This window comes from Sciurus vulgaris (assembly GCF_902686455.1).
Source record: "Sciurus vulgaris genome assembly, chromosome: 1".
In the NCBI taxonomy this organism is placed as follows: domain Eukaryota; kingdom Metazoa; phylum Chordata; class Mammalia; order Rodentia; family Sciuridae; genus Sciurus; species Sciurus vulgaris.
The window spans coordinates 204102881-204110850 of NC_136461.1; the positions used below are offsets into that span (position 1 = coordinate 204102881).

The 7970-nt window shown below is 55.0% G+C and overlaps 1 long non-coding RNA gene across 1 annotated transcript; it reads right to left on the reverse strand.

Moving 5' to 3' along the window:
* Window positions 1-428: 428 nt before the first annotated feature.
* Window positions 429-4163, reverse strand: LOC306658251. Its single transcript, XR_013762997.1, has 5 exons — window positions 3443-4163; window positions 2603-2733; window positions 1115-1231; window positions 740-1000; window positions 429-449 (listed from the first exon to the last, which is right to left on the reverse strand). It is a non-coding gene; the product is annotated as an uncharacterized lncRNA (long non-coding RNA).
* Between the last annotated feature and the right edge of the window lie 3807 nt (window positions 4164-7970).

Consider the following 7970-nt stretch of genomic DNA (forward strand, 5'->3'; position numbering starts at 1 on the left):
TAAAAAGAAAATGGCTACACGGGGTGAGCAGAGGAGGCCTGGCCAAGACCGTGCCTCAAATCCTGGGGCCTTCCTTACGTGCTGGGACCCTTCTTGGTTGGTGTATGCCAATCACCTTGTCCTGTGCCATAAGTATCGGGTGCAGAATAGGGGTTTCGAACATGGCACGACATCCCAGGTGGCTCTGTGATATTCACGAGGATGGTTTGTCCACACAGGGAACCAGTGTTTACAAATGTACAGTATACTCAACAGGGGTCATCCTGGGGAGGCCTAGCAGGGAGGAGGACGGGGGAGGTGGAGGGAGAGGGGGTGGAGGGGGAGTGGAGGAGGGAGGAGGGAGAGGGGGGAGGGAGAGGGGGAAGGGAGAAGGGGGAGGGAGAGGGGGAGGAGGGGAGGATGAGGAGGCCCCATCTAGCCATTCACCGTCTTCCAGGATGCACTGTCATCTGCCGAATGAAGGTGACAGCCCCTGAGCATGGTGCCCACAGACCTGCCTGCAGGCCCGGCCACCTCCATGCCAGGTCCTGCCCCTTCCCGCCCAACCTGGCTCCTGCTGCTGACTTTGATCCAGCTCCTCCCTGCCACCATTCCCCTGTGCCTTTCCTTCCCTCCCTGCCACCTTGTCCAGCTGACGGTGGCCACAGTCTCTGCTCACAGTCTTCCCGACGTCTCCACTCCACTGCCCAAGGTGCCGCCTAGGTCACCCTAGTGTTGTACTCAGCACCTGTCACCTGACCTCCTTGACAGCAGGGTCCGTGTGCTGTGCCCTGGTCAGCCTGGTCCCTGGCACAGAGCCAGGGTGCCCAGGACTGACTGGATCAGCCTCCCTGGGCCACACTGGCCCTCTCTGTGAGCTGTCTGGTGGAGCCAGGGGTTGTTGCGGGTGAGGGTCTCTCTCCTGATCAGGGTGCTCCAGGAGGGTACAGGCTGTTTTCCTTTCTCGCTGATTCAGGGCCCGTGCCTACACAAGTGGCTTGAGAAGGTGCTGAGATGAACGCTGTTTAAATAGGAAACAGACCCACCCACTCACGCAGACGCACTTCCCGTGCACCACGACCCGGAATGGAGAGGTGACCCCGGCCTCGCAGCTAGACCTCCACGTTCCGCTCACCCCACAGGAGGGGCCGCCGAACGCTCCCCGGAAGCAGAAGCAAGGTCCTGAGGATCCGTGGATGCTGGGATCGGTGTCGAGATGAAGAGGTTCTGATGCCCCTGAGCAGTGTCTGGTCTTGTGATAGCAAGGTGAAAAGGAAGCATGTCAGTGCCACTCTCTGCTGACAGCGTGACAATGTCAAAACAACTCACAGCAAATGCCATTGACTCAGACTGCAGGGAGCCTTAGGACACTTGCGGGGAGACAATATCGTGGGTGCGAGGCCGCCCTCTCATTCTGTCCCCTCCAAATCCACAGCAGAATTCAAAGGCTCTGACATCCCCCTGCTGCTGTCCTATGAAGGTGACAAAAGAAACCGTATGTTGTTTATTTTATGCAACCATTTTTCTTAATGAAACATGAGTGTGTTTCTTGAGAATACAGATAGTGTATTGCAAAAAAGTAAAAACCTTAACAGAACAGATTTATTCAAAATTGCTGGGGACCCTGAAGTGGCCACCAGAGGCCTTGCTGGGCACCCACCATGTGTCAGATGTGACCTACACCGGGGCTGACAGTGAGAGGAGCAGTCCCCAGGGAGCACAGTCCCTCCCGCCTCCCACGGCTGCCCGGCATCATTTGGCAATCGCTACCCTGTTCATTAGGGTCCAGTGCATGCGTGGAAGGATACCCACTGAATCACTTCAGCCTCAACAGGAATCAGCCAGCCTGCCGGCCACAGCTTCAGCGCCAAAGCTGCTCTCCACAGGTGCACCCCGCATGCAGCCAGGAGACCAGGATAGTGCCTTCCAAACGGTCTGATTCGCCCTGGTATCCTCACCCTGCCATCACTCTGCAACCACAGACAGGTTTCTTAACCTCTCTGAGCCTTCTTTTTCTCAGTTGAGCCACAGAGGGAAACTACAACTTCGTAGGGCTCTTGCAGGACTGATTCTGGCGTGATTAAGACCATTCCGGAAGTACAGGGGGCCGGGGTCAGGGAAGTTTCTGGTTCTCCTTGGAATCTCACAGTCAGAACCAGCAATCCTGTAAGATTCATTCAGACCTGTCATTGTACCGCTCAGGACGTTGTGGCCCACAGAAACTCGTGAGCCTCTCAGAGTGCTGCGCGGAAACCCATGATGTGGGGAGTCGCGTGTTGATTTACACGTTTAGTAAACACAGGTCAGTCTTGACACATCAGTCACTGCTGGGGCCGTGTTGCAAATATTAGCACATTCAATACACACAGAAACCCTCGGACTTTTGAGGTCATTACTAACCACGCTTTTCAGCCAAGGAACTGGGGGGTTAAGTAAGTACCTTGCCCCATCACGGGCTCACAGTTACTGGAAGAGTCGCAAACCCCAGCAGCTGGCTTCAGAGTCTGCTGCCCCGTCTTGCTCCCATCCTTCTTTAATGGCATGGTGGTCGGTGCCCCTCCTGGCTCTCCCCTAGGCCTCTGCGCCCCCCTCCCGCCTCCTTCCCGCCACCAAGGTTACTAACAAGGAGAGTAGAGATTCAGTCCTGGCAGACTCCCGCTGTCTCCCACTGGGTTTCCTGGAAAGCGGAGGCGGATGGATCCCTCGCAAGCTGCAAGCTGCTCCCTACCAGGGAGAATCATTGCACAGAAGCTGCTGGAGAGAGAGAAGAGGCCAGTGGCCAGGGAGGAGGGAGAGAAACCGTTCCACAGAGGAGCTGGCCGTCACTCCGTTCCACGCACAACAGATCGTTCCACCTCTAGGACAGTCTTTCCGGTCACTTGGGAAATTTGGCAGCACAGCTGCTGACCCAGTGGGGGATGAGGGTGTGTCCAGGGGCTGCAGGCTGGCCACGGCCAGGAGCTGTCCTGCAGAGGCTGAGCTGTTGCTGAGTGGCCACAGTGGGGATCCCTATGTCTCACACCTCAGCAGTGATGGTGGGGGACACCCCTCAAGAAGGTTGTCACCACCCCTGAGGAGCGGGGGCCTAGCAGCTGGGTGGGAAAGGGGTGCAGTGACAGAGGCCATGAGGAGCCCAGGGCCTCCTGGGGCAGGGGGTATCTGACAAACCTTCTCGCCACCCAGCTCTGGTTCCGAGTTCCAGCAGAGATGTGGCTGATTCAGATTTTACCCACAGGCCAATTGTGGCTTGGGCAGGTCTCAATTTTTGTTACCATTTGCTTATTAAATGGGACAGTAGGAAGATCCAATAAGGTGATAAACAGGAAGGGACATTTGCTAGGTCACAGAGTGGGGATGGCGGGGCAGAGGGAATTTCAGCTTCCCGGGCCTGTGGGACACAGTCCATCAGCACACTGGAGCAGGGGAGCCTCACACTGTCATGGCCAGGCACTCAGGGACTCACCTTAGGGACCTCACGCTGGGCCCCGCAGCACCTCAGGACACGTGGGCTGCTGGCAGTCCTGGGGGAGGGGACCTCAATCCCTGGTGTCTGAGTCGTCCAGAGGTTTTGTTCTCGAATGTTCGAGGCAGGCAACCTCACCAGATGGAAATGCAGCCCTTCTTTGCCTTGCTGGGGGATGGGCTGCCTGAGCAGCTGGGATGTTGGAAATGTCTGCTGAAAGGTGAGATTATAAGAATCATGGTGAGTCACGAGCGCTGCTCAGGTCCTGGGGGCTGTGCCAGGTGTGTGACATCCATCAGAACGGTCAGCACTTTTTATGCCCGTCTTGTATTCCAGGCCCGTTCAACGTGGGGACGGGCACAGCTCATGGCCCCTCCCAGCAGGCCTGGGAGATATCTCGGGAACGTCTCTGTCCTGCAGATGAAGGACATGAGGCTCAGAGAGAGGTTCCGTGTCTTGTCCACCTCTCACCGTGGGAGGAGGTGGGACCGTGGGCACAGAACATGCATCCCATTCTGGAGTTCACTCTCTAGACCTCCAAGTTGTGACGATTTGGATAAAGTGCAGATTTCTGTAGGATGTACTACCCAGCCAGGCTTCTGACCACCTGTGCCCCTTTGCCCATGCCCGGACAAGTATGATCCAAGTCCTGATTCAGCTGTGTTCAAGTTCGACGACCGTCACCTTGTCAGCTGCTCCTCTCGACTTCCACCTGCAAAGAAGAAACCCTTCCCTTGCCAGCGCTCTCGAGAGCAGCCAGGCAGTGCGGAGTTAGTGCCCAGCTTGGTGCCAGGAACCCCAAGCAGTTTGGTCAACGCCTGTTTCTTGCCCCTCCCCCTTCTGAAATTCTAAACTTCAGAGATGAGTTTGCAACTTACTGCCCAAATGACCCCAGGAGGCTTTTCACACGCAACGTGTGCCGAAGCCAGGAGCGTACACACTGTCCTCAGACGGTGTGTCTGCTGCCCTCTGCCAGGACGATCTGAGGGCCAGGCTTTCCGTTTTACCTCTTAGCAATGTCCCAAGCACGGTTTCTGACATCACAGAACTTGACAGGTAAATGCCTGTTGAACGAAGGAGGGAAAGACGGAGCCCTGGGTTTTCTGGTCCAAAACAGGAGCTCCGTTATCACTGGGTGATTGAGATTTGACCTGGTCAGATCTGCATGTGCCTGGCTTGGTCTCCAGGAGAACAAGGTGAAGGGGGATTGGTGTTTAGCTTTTCTGCACTCAGTTCAGTTCAACAAACATTTCATTAACGTTCACAATGAGCCTGAAGCGGGATAGACGGGCCTGTGCTAATGAATAGCACCCAGCCCTGCCCTAATTTCTGGCTTCATCATGCAAGTTTTCCAAACCCTGCACAAATTAGCCACTTGAGGAGCGCTTTGAATGAATGCACATTTGTCCATGTGCTTGGCTCAGACTTAGAGCTCAGCAGAAAAAGCAAGCAGGCAGGCCTCTGCATAAAAGGGATGTGGAATGTTGGCCTTATGCATTCTCTCCTGAGCCTGTCTGTCTGTCCTTCACTCACACACAGGTCTGAGAGTGAGCAATCTGATTCCAGGCAGCATGGAAACAGCTGTCCGCCCTCCCTGCAGCTTGGGCCCTGCGTAGTTCTGCACTGCTTGCTCGAGACTGGCCAGGGAGCCCTTCACACCAAGCCTGCGTCCTGCTCTGAGCTCAGGCTGCTCTAGGGCTGAAGTAGCCCCCACTGGGAGCAGAGGGCCATGAGTCCACCCTGCTCTTCCCACAGCCAGCCTGCTGTGGGCTTCAGGGTGGACATCGGCCACTGAGTCAGTGGAGCAGGCCCAGCTGAGGGGGAGGAAGGCTGTGAGGCCGCATGCCCCCACCTCCAAGTGACCAGTGGCTGACAGAAGATCCCAGGCAGTCTAACTGACCTTGAACCACCTTTGGGCAAAGAAGTGGAGTTTCTGGGAGACCAACCAAGTGCACAAGGACAGTGGCAGGGCTGACCCTCTCGTCTGTCTCCCATCAATCATTCCACCTAGGAGCACTGTGAAGAAGGACAGACAACGCCGGATGGACTCCCACCGCGTGTGGGAAGGGTCTGTGGTGGAGACACATTGCGGGAACGCTTCTTCCTTTTATGTGGTGCATCTTGCCTGGTGTGATCACGTAGCATGTAGAGGTTTGTGCATAGAAATCCACGTGTGTGTACCTGAGGACTGGTGCCTCTCTGGAGACGATCGAGTAGTGTGCCCGCACCCGGTGTCCCCATTCTAGGGACTGTTGAGGTTCCTGTCTCCTTCTTCCTTTCCCGCTCTTCTCCCCTGTACACTCCGCCTTCCCTTTCCTATCCTCTTCCGGCTCTACCTCACAGGGGCCCAGAAGACCAGGACATGGAGCCCTGCCGGGGACCTGGGAGATGACGAGCGATCTCCCAGTTCGCTGCTCCTTGGGTTGCTGTCACTACTTCCACTGGGCTTGTGCTGAGTATAGTGACAGTCTCATGATTATGAGAAAAGATTCTGAGATACTCCCTCCCCCAGGGAATCTGAGTTTTTCAAGTCATGGAGACTGGCTTCATCCTGTGGCCACATCCCCACTAGGGGTAAGAGTCTGGCCCAGCTCTCCTTGTCCAATTTGGCTTATTTCTAGAAATGTCCTTGGGGGATGCAGGACTTGGAGTTAGCTCTACTTCAAGCTGCGGCCGGAAGCAAATAGGTTTGCACCTGAGCTTCAGATCCCCATCTGACGAGCACTGAGGAGCATCTGCTTCACTATCTTTGGATTTAAGGCAGAACTGCCTTGATTTCCTAGTCCTAGCAGGAATGGCTCCCTCCAAATCCCCAGGCAAAGAGCTGAGATCGGCTCTTACGGCATCTCTGTGTGCTTAGAAGTAGCTGACCAGCTACTCGAGGTCAGCGCGCAGCTCAGGAAGCAGGTGGCTCTTTTGGAGAGGTGAAGTTTCTCTCACTCTAGCCAGGTGTCATCCTGCACAAGGCACATAGTTTGGCCACGAAGGCGTGGGCTGGAGGTCGCCCTTATTCACAGACCTCTTTGTGCAGTGTGGGACCTGCAGGACCGTTTGTGAGGACCCTGCTCAGTTGCATTTTTCTGGGTCCTGGTGACTCTTTAAGATACAGAACAAATGGGAGCTCATGGTAAGGTCTTTCAGACAGTCTGACAAGTTGAGCCAGAGGATCCCCCTCTTAGTTGCTCTTCCACCTTGCCCAGGATGCACACAATAGCCACGCTGCCAGGTGTCTGCTCTGTACCCCTCCTCACTGTCTTGTCATGGTCCCCAGCGCACCTGAGGGCAGAGGACAGAACTTTTGCTGTTTTCTTCTGTACACTGCTTAGCACAGGGCTTCGGTCAAGCTGTCAAGCTCAGAAAACATTGGTGAGATGAGAGAAAGGAGCAAAGATGGAGGAGGGGAGGGGAGGGGAGTGACTGCGGACCCTCCTTGTGGGGCACGTCCCCTTCCTCCCTTAACAGGGTGGCCTGCGGTTCCTCTGCTGCGCTTCACTGTGGCTCTTTGCATCAGCCTGATTTCTGCACTCTTCCCTGCCCCCTGGCTTGAACGTGGGGTAGAGAGGGGACCAGGCTCAGCTGTGCAGCCTCATGTCACCTGCCATCGGCCCCGGGCACAGGTGGAGCCCACTACTGATAAGTGAATGGAGGAAGGAGTTGGGAGGGTCACCAAGGCCACTCCACCGTCTGCTACCATCCCAACTCACGGCCAGCCCAGATCGACTCAGCACCTTGCTCCTGCACTGACCACTGCTCACTCCTGACTCTGGCCTCCCTCACAACACCGCCGGTCTGTCTCTTCCTCGAGGGCAGTGGATCCAGGGCTTGGTGAATCAGCCTTTCTTGGTTTGGGGGTCTTTGTCAGGCCAGCTTAGAATGCCCACAATAAACTAGTTTTTCCCTGTAAGAAAGTAATTACTAAAGCAGTCGTACTCCATCCAGGCTCAGCCAGCCACTAAATTTGTGATCCTCAACAAATCTTTTTGCTTTTGAAGCCTCCAGTCTCCTCATCTGTAGCTGAGACCATGGTGTGTTAACTTTCTGTGGAGACTAACTAGGCTTCCATGCATGGGGCAGGTGACTGGTTCCCATGGCTGGTCTCACCCAGGCTCAGTAACCTTTCTGCAAAAGAAAGACAGGGAGATTTTTAGGCTTTTTGGTCATATAAAAGGCTTATGTTGTGTGTGTGTGTGTGTGTGTGTGTGTGTGTGTGTGTGTGTTTTAATCATATGTGGAGAGAACTTAGGTAACCGTGAGACCTTCTGTGTTTTTATAATCAGCCTCCATATCTGCGGGTTCTTCATTCACAGACTCAACCAGCCATGGATCAAAAGTACTCACAATCAAGGACACTTTACTGAGTATGGCAGACCTTCCCTGTCCTTGTTCCCTGGTAGTGTCGTGTAGCAGCAATTACAAGGCACTTATACTGCTCCAGCTGATAATCCAGAGGTGATCTGAAGTATGGGAGAAGATGTGCATAGGTGATATGCAAGTGCCCGCATTGCACAAAGTGAACTTTAGTGTCACT